This window comes from Triturus cristatus, chromosome 2_2 (genome assembly GCF_964204655.1).
Source record: "Triturus cristatus chromosome 2_2, aTriCri1.1, whole genome shotgun sequence".
NCBI lineage: Eukaryota > Metazoa > Chordata > Amphibia > Caudata > Salamandridae > Triturus > Triturus cristatus.
The window spans coordinates 1,039,125,194-1,039,134,446 of record NC_140582.1 but is presented as its reverse complement, the minus strand read 5'-3'; the positions used below and the strand labels follow the sequence as shown (position 1 = coordinate 1,039,134,446).

The following is a 9,253-nucleotide window of genomic DNA, read 5'->3' as shown; positions in this document are numbered from 1 at the left end:
CGCAAAACAGGTTGTACATAAATCTAGACATGTTCACCTTGCCATGAGAGTGGAGTTGAATGAGGAACTGGAAAAATTGTGTAGTCAGAACATTGAGAGTTCAGAGTGTCTTTCTCCAGTAGTTTTAGCAAGAAAACCTAATGGTACTTTGAGTATGTGCCTCGATCTTAATGAAAGGATTTGGGTCGACAGGCATCCCTTGCCAAATATCACTGAGATGTTGCCCATGATCAAGGGGGCTAAAGTTTTCACAGCGCTCTATATTTTATCTGCATACCATCAGATTGTGTTACACAAAGATTCACAACATTTGACATCCTTTGTCACGCCCAAAAGGGCATTTAGATTTAAACGCATGCCCTTTGGATTAGCTTCGCCCGTGTTCCAACCTGACATTGAGGCTATGTTTAAGGGTGTTGATCGGGTGCAGTGCTTCCAAGATGATATATTGGTCTTTGGGGCAGATCAGGCAGAGCATGATAAAGCTCTAGCGGTTGTTCTGAACATATTAAAAGATAGAGGTGTCACCTTAATGCGAATAAATGCCACTTTGGTGTATCCAGTGTGGATTATTTAGGTCACAACTTGTCGGCTAAAGGAGTAATACCGAAAGAGAATTTGGTTAAAGCCATTGAGTGTTTTCCTGCACCCCCGGGTAAGGACCAACTATGGTCATTCTTTGGATGTTGGAATTTTATGCTCGGTACATACTTAAGTGTGCAGGCTAGACTGAGCATGCGAGCATCGTTAAAAAAAGTCACATTTGAATGGACGAAAGAGGTTGAAATGGAGTTTGGTGTGATCAAGAATGAGGTGGCTAACGCTATTCTCTTAAACCATTTGACACACGCGATCACAGTATAGTGGTGACAGATGCTAGTCAATTTGGACTCTGGCTGTTTTAATGCAAACAAGAACTAGCAAGCATACGGTGGTGGCATTTGCATCACGTGCACTGAAATGGTCAGAATCTACGTATTCTGTCATTGAACAGGAAGCTCTAGCGTGTTGGTGGGGTGTGAATTATTTTAGGAAGTATTTGTAGGGTGTTGAATTCACATTAGATATGGACCATAAGCCTTTGGTTAATCTGTTTTCTACAAAAGGGGCTTGTAAAGAGTTTTCGTTTGAGTAGATTCCAGAAGTAAAGAATGTTTTTGCTGACTGTTTGTCACGCTTACCTATGAATGAGGATGGAGAAGAAGACAAGGGTGATGATTTTTATTTTGTGGCATGCACTATGAGAGGGAATGTATAAAGGAGGAAGAATGGAAAGATGCGGTGGAGCAAGATATGGTACTTCTGAAACTTATTTCATGGTTGGGTGAAGGGTGGTCCAGAAATAAAGTTGATGACAACGTAAAAGTGTATATAAAAATATTCGAAGAGTTGAGTGTATCTGAAGACATTTTGAGACGGGCAAATGTATTAGTAGTGCCTCAGATTATGCGTAACTAGCAATAAAAGAACAAACGGCAGACCAAGGTCAAGCACATTCAATCCATATGTACAGTAAAGTAAAAAAGTGGTGCAATCGCTTCCTGCACCCGCCGTCCGGAGGTGACACTAATCGAATTTTCAAAGAAGATGGAAGGTGCACTCTTTGTGGAGTCAATAAAGCAAGCCGAAGTCTATTCCAAGAGTACTTCTTTTATTCCATTGTTTCTTAAAAACTGGCACACAGCCAACGCGTTTCGTTCCCAATTTTGCCAGAGGGAACTTCGTCAGGGCTCAACAATAACCAGCAGATGGGTAATTTTCAAAAAAAAATATCTTCAATCAGTCAAGGCTTCAAAGGAAAAATATGGTCTCAATAGAAGTGTATATCCTCAAAGATCTAGCACCCAATCGGCTGTAAAGTATCAAGTATCCCAAACTCCGTATTTGAAAGAAAGAGAAAGTCACAGTCACCACCGTCCCATCAGGGGACAAATTATCTGTGCGGTCTCGGTATGGAAACTCTTAGAACTGCGTAATCGCAGGCATCACGGCATGATAACCGGAAAGAACCTCGGAATATGCGTGAAAGGATATTAATGTTGGCTCATGAAGGTCATGTAGGGATGAGAGCCATGAAGAGAATAAGAGAGACATTTTGGTGGCCAAGATTGGATAGAGGTGGAACAGTGGTGTTAGATCTGGGGGTCTCTAGTTGGCAGAAGTATCTTTGTACAAATAAGGACCCTTGCTTCTAGTCAGGGTAAGGGGGATACACACTGTTGATAACCCCTGCTCACCCCCTTGGTAGCTTGGCACGAGCAGACAGGCTTATCCCCAAGGCAATGTGTAAAGTATTCGTACCAACACTCACAGTAATATAATGAAACACCACAAAAGGACACTACACAAGTTATTTATAAAAATATAAATCACTTTATATAGATTAGGCAGATCAAAACGGCATAAAAATCACATACACAATCAATCTTATCTTAGAAACGTTTCTCTGGAAAAATGTTCACTTCAGCAATGTTCTTTTGTCTTGAAATATACTAGTAAGCACCAAAAACACGCGTGCGCCCTGTATGGCTGTGAACCCTGTTGCTAGCGTTTCGAAGTTATTTGAAAAATGCATAAGGGCTCCTCGTCAATGATGCTCCTGGTGTAGGGAGTTTCACTCTAAAAACGGTGCCCTTAACAACAAAGTGCCCCCTCTGTAGCACGGAATGTGCTACCCTTGTCTGTTCACTTTCCCTTCTGAAAGTGCGAGCGTGCACTCACTAGTTACAACCAAGGGTATGATCTTTGAATACTGCCCTGCTATACTAGGGATCACCACCAGGACACTTCCTTATCTCTTGTCCCCGCCGTAGCACGGGATGTACTTGCTCTCAAAATCACCCTCTTCTCCAGTGCGCGGCCGGCAACAGCGCGTCAGTGCCCACAACTCCCCCAGCGCCGGCTTCGGTCCCAGATTGGAGCCGGTTACCTTTCTTTTGATGCGAAGAGGGGCTTGGCAGTCCGTGCTGGTCCCAGGCTTCGGTCACAGCGTCTTCGTTGAAGAGCGAGAAGCCCCGCGCTTCTTCCAATCCTACCACGGCTTCGGCCTGACGAGCCCCTCTGTTGCTAGGCGATGCACCGTGCTGAGTCCAATCTCAGTGTGGCTTTCCCCTGACGTCAGCACTGGCTGGGAATGGTGCTGGCGAGGCTCCCGGGCCGGCGGCGGTGATCTCTTGACACAACGCTTCGCTTTTCTGTACCGGGCCGGTGGCGGTGATCTCGGCCCTTTGATGTGACGGCCTCGGGGAGTGCATGTGCACGCACTCTCGAGCGCCGAGGCAGGTTCTCAGATGATCCGCGGTGGAGGCACTTCAGGCCCCACGCTGAGCCCTACTGTGTGCGACAAGCACACAGAGTCCACACCACACGGGAGGCAGGGTAAAGGTCACGGGGCTACCATCAATGCGCAGCCACACTCACTCAGCGCTGCAAGGATGGTTTTCCTCTGCAAACTTTTGTGTCCCTGTGTTTGGTAACAGGAGGCCAGCTCTACCCAGGCCCTTGGAGTTAGGTGGACTTCAGAGGGGGCAAAGCACACAGCACAGCTCCTATTCAAGTAAGGGGCACACAGCACACAGTCCCTTGGTCCTCTTCCTCAGCAATCACAGCAACTGTAGGTCAGCTCCCAGACACTCTGCAATGGCAGCACTGTTCCTCAGTTTTCCTTGTTGTTCTTCTTTGGCAGGGATTCCATATTGATCACGTAGTTTCCTAATCTAATTTTACAGGGGTCTCAGTTCTACTTTTATACCCCAAAAGTCTTTGTTCCTCCTGTGTGAGGGGTCCTGGACCCAGGCAAAACCAGTTCTGGGTGCACTCTGCCAGGGCACATCTTCTTCCTTTGTGAGTGTGGGCCAGGGCCATCAAACGCACCGCAGGAGGTGGAGCCAGCATTGTGGAAGGCAGGCACAGCCCTATTTAGACCCAGGTGCTACGCCTCTCCACCACTCTACATGTAGATGGGTCTATTCAGCCTAGTGCTGACTCTCCCGGTCTCCTGGAGCCACCCCCAGCCCCTGTCACTCACAAACCAGACAGTCAATCCACAAACAGGAACGGTTGAACAAGGAAATAGCCACTTTCTAAAAGTGCTATTTCCAAACTTAGAATTTAAAAACCATCTACACTAAAAGATGTGTTATTAAATTCGGAGTTCAGGGATACCAGATTCCATATGTCTATCATGCCGTTATGGGAAGATATGCAGGTAAACATGGTACACAGCATTCCCCGTGTTATCCTATGGACAAGATAGCTTTTCAATAGTGAAAAATGAAATTGGCTATATTTGACTATCAGGACATGTTACCCACACTAGTACATGTCCTACCTTTCACATACACTGCACCCTGCCCAGGGGGGTACCTTGGGCCTACCATAGAGGTGTCCAATGTGTAAGAAAAGGGAAAGGCCAGGCCTGGCAATTGTGTACACGGGCCAGAACAACACAGCAGTTCACAGACTGCGCAGGCACTGCAATGGCAGGCCCGAGACACCATTTTAGGGCCACTCATGTGGGTGGCACAATCAGTGCTGCAGGCCCACTGGTAGCATTTGAATCACCAGCCCTGGCACACTCAGTGCACTTTACTAGGGACCTATTGGTAAATAAATATGCCAATCATGGATAACCAATCACAATAACAATTTACAGAGAGAGCATATGCACTTTAGCACTGATCAGCAGTGGTAAAGGGCCCAGAGTCCTATAGCCCACAACCACAGGTCAAGAACCCACAACGGAGGAAGAAGCAAAAGGTTTTGGGATAACCCTGCACAAAGGGCCATTTCCAACAAGTGGGTGAGGAACTGTGTAGTGTGTGCTCTGAGCGACAAATCACAGGTGACTGTGCCCAGCCCAGTTGGAAGCAGTTCCAGTTCCTGGAAAACCATGGATCAAGTTGGGTATGGTTATCTTAGGACCCAGAATGTCTTGAAAGAATGTAACAGATTCGGTATAGTCTTAATAGACTATTATTCCCGTTGGCCAGAGCTGAAGTTTGTTTGATCATTTATACTGGAGAGGTGGTGACATTTCTGTGCGAGTCGTTTATGCGTGAAGGGGCACCATCAGAGTTGGCTATGGACAATGGTGCACAATTCACGTCAGAGGAATTTGGTAGCTTCTTGAAGAACTGAGGGGTGAAATATATATCTACGTCTTTGTATCATCCCAGAAGTAATGGAATTGTTGAAAGGTGCAATTGTGTTATCAAAGACAACATTCCATTGTCTTTGGTTAATGGGTTGGATTGAAAAAGGGAGTTGCAAGATTTGATATGGGCATTGCGCACAACGCCCAGTGAGGTCACAGGGATGGCGCCTTTTGCATTGCTCAAAGGCAGGGAGGCGGCCAATAAATTGGTTCGTTCATAGATGAGCCATTGGAAGAATCTGTGGAGGAAAAGGCGTGTGTGGAACAAAAACGGGAAAAGGCTCAAAAAAGATATATGTCCAAGAATTGTGTGAGGCGGATGGAAGTTAATGAAGGTGATTAGGTCAGAGTTAGATTACCAGGTATTATTACTAAGGGTAATTCTAGATTTTCAGCCTCCAAGAAAGTAATATGTGTTAAGGAGCATGTGGTCAAGTTGAAGGATTGCAAGTGGTGGAATAAAGAGAAGTTGGCTTTACAAAAAGGTCCAGTTGTTCCACGGGGCGTTGATGACTCAAGTAGTTGTAAAATGGAACAATCCATTGTTGGTCATCCTGTATATACCAGGACACAAAGGGAAAGGAAGCCTGCAGTATGGTTGCGGTACTATGTAAGATAACCTTTATTCTCGTGGTTGTCTTAATTTAGCATAAGGTAATATGTTATGCATAACAACGTTTTACTCCTATGTATAAGTCTTACTAAGGGGACAGTTATCAGGTGCACTTATCTGTTAGGTGATTGTATATAGTTGTTTTTATTAATTCTAAAGGGGAAAGGTGTGTTGGGTTTTACTTAGGCACGCGGGTGGAATGTTGTGGGAGAAATTAATAGGAATGCTGGGGTGGAATATTTTATTTTAAATGTAATTAGTCAGTTTCTCCTGGCTGCCCTGCTGGTTGGCTCGATTAAACCAATGATAAAATTACCTGGAAACACGAGCGGCTCTTTTCTTTAATGAAACCCGCACATCCTTTCAGAACTGCCACCCTGTGTACTGCTGGTCCTACTGTGAATCGCATGGACGTTACTAGCCGGCCTGATCCCCAGGAAGAAGGGTCGTAGACAACAGGGACAGTCCGGCCAGCGCCACGCGTCAGCTGCCGCTCGAGAACACACACCAACCGCCGCGGTGTCAAGGCCGGGTACATACAACCTTTGCTCACTGACTAACCGCGGTAAACCCACCTCGGGGATGCGGCGCCCTGTCCCTGTCTCCTTCTAACTCACTTCCTACCTAACTTCCACACACAACGGCAGGGGTAGAAGCCTAGCCTGGTCTGCTCTGCCTTGGCCGACACGGATGGTTACCGTTCGGTCCGGGACTACTGAAGGACCTCCAGCGAAATCTAGCCCGCTGTGAGCTGGGTGACACAGTGTCACCCGCCAACGGACGAAGACACCTCGGACGAAGGTACGCGCGGACTCCAAAGCCAATCAGCGCTTCAGAATGATGTGCTGCGCACTAGGATTGGGTGAGGGGCTTCTCATTTTACAGTTTTGGGTCGCCTTACGCATTGGCAGTACCTCCCACTTCTAGACGGCTCCCTCAATATGTTCAACCGTGGGATTGGTGGTTAGGCTACCCGGAAGGGCTAAAATTACGGCCAAATGACGTCCGTTGAAAGATCAACAACAACGGTCGTTAGGCTAAGTTCACAGGCGGCGATTCGTGTGAGTAGGGAGGGAGTAAGCGGCTACCCTAGTCAGATGGAGCTGCAACAACTCTACCTTGGTACCGTGGGCACAGTCCGATTCTACTTGAGAGGACTTGGATACTTTCGGGAGATGGTATTCCCCAGCCTAACTCAACTGTTATAGAAGTTAAGAACTTTCAGACTCGGCTTGCAAGTAAAGTATTGTCGGACTGTGGTCGATGTTTTCGTCAAGCTGTATGCTTGACAAAAGTAGATTGTCTGGTGGAGCCTCCGAAAAAATATTTTGGTTCGCGTCTTTGTTCTTTGTCTTCTGGAAGTTGTCACTCTAGGGCCTCGCACCCGCTAAGTGATCCGAAGAATTGATTTTGGTAAAAGAAGTTACGAGATCTATTCTAATGTCAACGTGTTGAACCAGGACGCCAGGTTTCTTAAAGAAAACTAAAAAATAATGGGCACAAGCACCTTGTCTCCTTGTCCTTCCAATTGTAAGTAGGTACCATCCATTTTAGAAAATTACACAGAATACTTAATATTTCGAGGCATTCAGAAGTTTTCGCTATGTATTCAAAGGTTTTCGCAAGTAAAATAAGGAAAATTTAAATTCAGGAAAGACGTTGTCTATTTTCGAGTCTAAGAAAAGTTTGAAATTCAATGCAGTGTTTTTCTTATAGTCACAGACCACTCTGAAGTACTGTGCAGGGGCTATGCACATCTCCATGTTTTCCATTTTATGCATGAGTTCTGACGCAATGGCTCTGTAAATAGCCTATTTTGCTATAACCCATTTCACATTGGTGCTTTTTAATTGGTAGCTTGATTATTTAAAAAAAGCTTATGGCATATCTAATCACTAGAAAATGTACTTTGGATAAATACATATCGCTTGCTTTGTTTATTTTTTGTTTTAAAGGACGCGGAGCCCCAAATCCCCCAGTTTAATCTAAGTTGCATTTAGTACTAAACATGACTACCTTCTGTTTGTAGTTTAGTCAGGTCTGTGCCACCTTTTCACGAATTTCGCACTTACAGCGGAGCACCAACATTTTTGTTTTTCTTGCTTTACACCAAGCTTGTTAATTTCAACATAACTCTGAGGCATTCGCTAGCAATTGTAGTAAACTTTTCTTTTTGTAATTTATGATGAAACCATTTTTGCTATCAGTACCTCTGCCAGTTCGTTAAATTAAAACGATCAATTACAGCGCTCACAACTAACGTAACTTCTGATTGCGAGAGTGAAAGTGTTAACTCAGCAGTTCTCTAGTGCGAGTGGTTCAATTTCAGATCTAGCACAAATGTTAGACATCTACACTGTGCTGTGATAACAATCCTACTCCTCTATCTTATTCCAAAAGCTACCTTCATATGCTTTGTTAAACTACTGGTACTCGGTGCTTGCATTCTACCGTGCTAACATTATTAGCACGGTATTAAGGGCAATGCCACCCAGATTTGAATCGAAATATTCTATGGTAAGTTTGTGCCTATTGATCCATCGTGTCCGAGAAACCTGCTTGAGGCCAAATGGTATGATCTGTTTATTTTAGATGCACTGATGTTTTTTTGCTTGGCAAGTAATTTGACAGAGCATCAGCTTGTCTCTGAAGGGCGCCGTTTTGCTGAATAAAATGACCGGATTGCCTGTGCCCATTAGTGTATTAATGTGCCTACTCAATACTTTAGTTGGAAACCCATGAATATTTCAGGTTGGGGTTTGGTCAAGTCAGGTGGCAATGATAACAAGTTGAACAGCACCGGAAACAGCACACACCTTTGCTTCAATCCAGTTTTTGAATGTATTTTTGCCAGGAATTGGCTCTTCACTTCCAATTGAGCGCAGTTTGCTGTGGATAATGACCGTAGTATGCTTAAGAAACCAGGTTAATTGACTATGTTGAGTGGCCGGAAGCCACAATGGGCGCAATGCTGTCAGCCGTTTCAGTGAAACTGCGCCTTATTACATTGAAATATTTCACTCCAGATCAACTCCATGAGACGAGGAATGCAAAACCCTCTACTGTCTGGAGGTGGTGAGTATGCTACTCTACACAATATAGGGTTGCTCTATGATTCAAACACACTGGCCCCTGATTCATAATAGATTACGAAAAGTTACGGGTGAAACAGTGAATTAATATCGCAAGTGTGCCATATTGGGTATACAGCTGAATTGTAAAGGTTTTCAAAGAGATAAAATCCTACTCTCAACAGGCTTTCTAGTTGGTAAAAGAGATTCCACACAATATTGGTGAGCTGTTAATGTCCAAGTGGTCGCTGAATGGCTGAGAGGTATGGACCACACATTTGCAGAAAAGTCAGTGTATAAAAGTCATGACTGCCCAGTGAAACAAAAAGATATGGGCACACTGGCTGGATCACTTCCAGACTGTATCTCCTGATAGATGATTCATCTATAAATGAGACGCAGCTAATATTATGT

The 9,253-nt window shown here is 44.9% G+C and overlaps 1 protein-coding gene across 3 annotated transcripts in view; it reads left to right on the top strand.

The window, feature by feature from the left end:
• The first annotated feature begins 6,758 nt into the window (after positions 1-6,758).
• RGS12 (regulator of G protein signaling 12) overlaps positions 6,759-9,253 on the top strand; it is an 881,248-nt gene continuing 878,753 nt past the window's right edge. For 2 of the 3 annotated variants that reach the window (XM_085642496.1, XM_085642494.1), the window contains exon 1: positions 6,759-7,298. The gene's annotated coding sequence lies outside the window, so the exon portion shown is untranslated. Of the gene's footprint in view, positions 7,303-9,253 lie in introns of all 3 variants that reach the window. The other variant, XM_085642495.1, reaches the window with a different exon arrangement.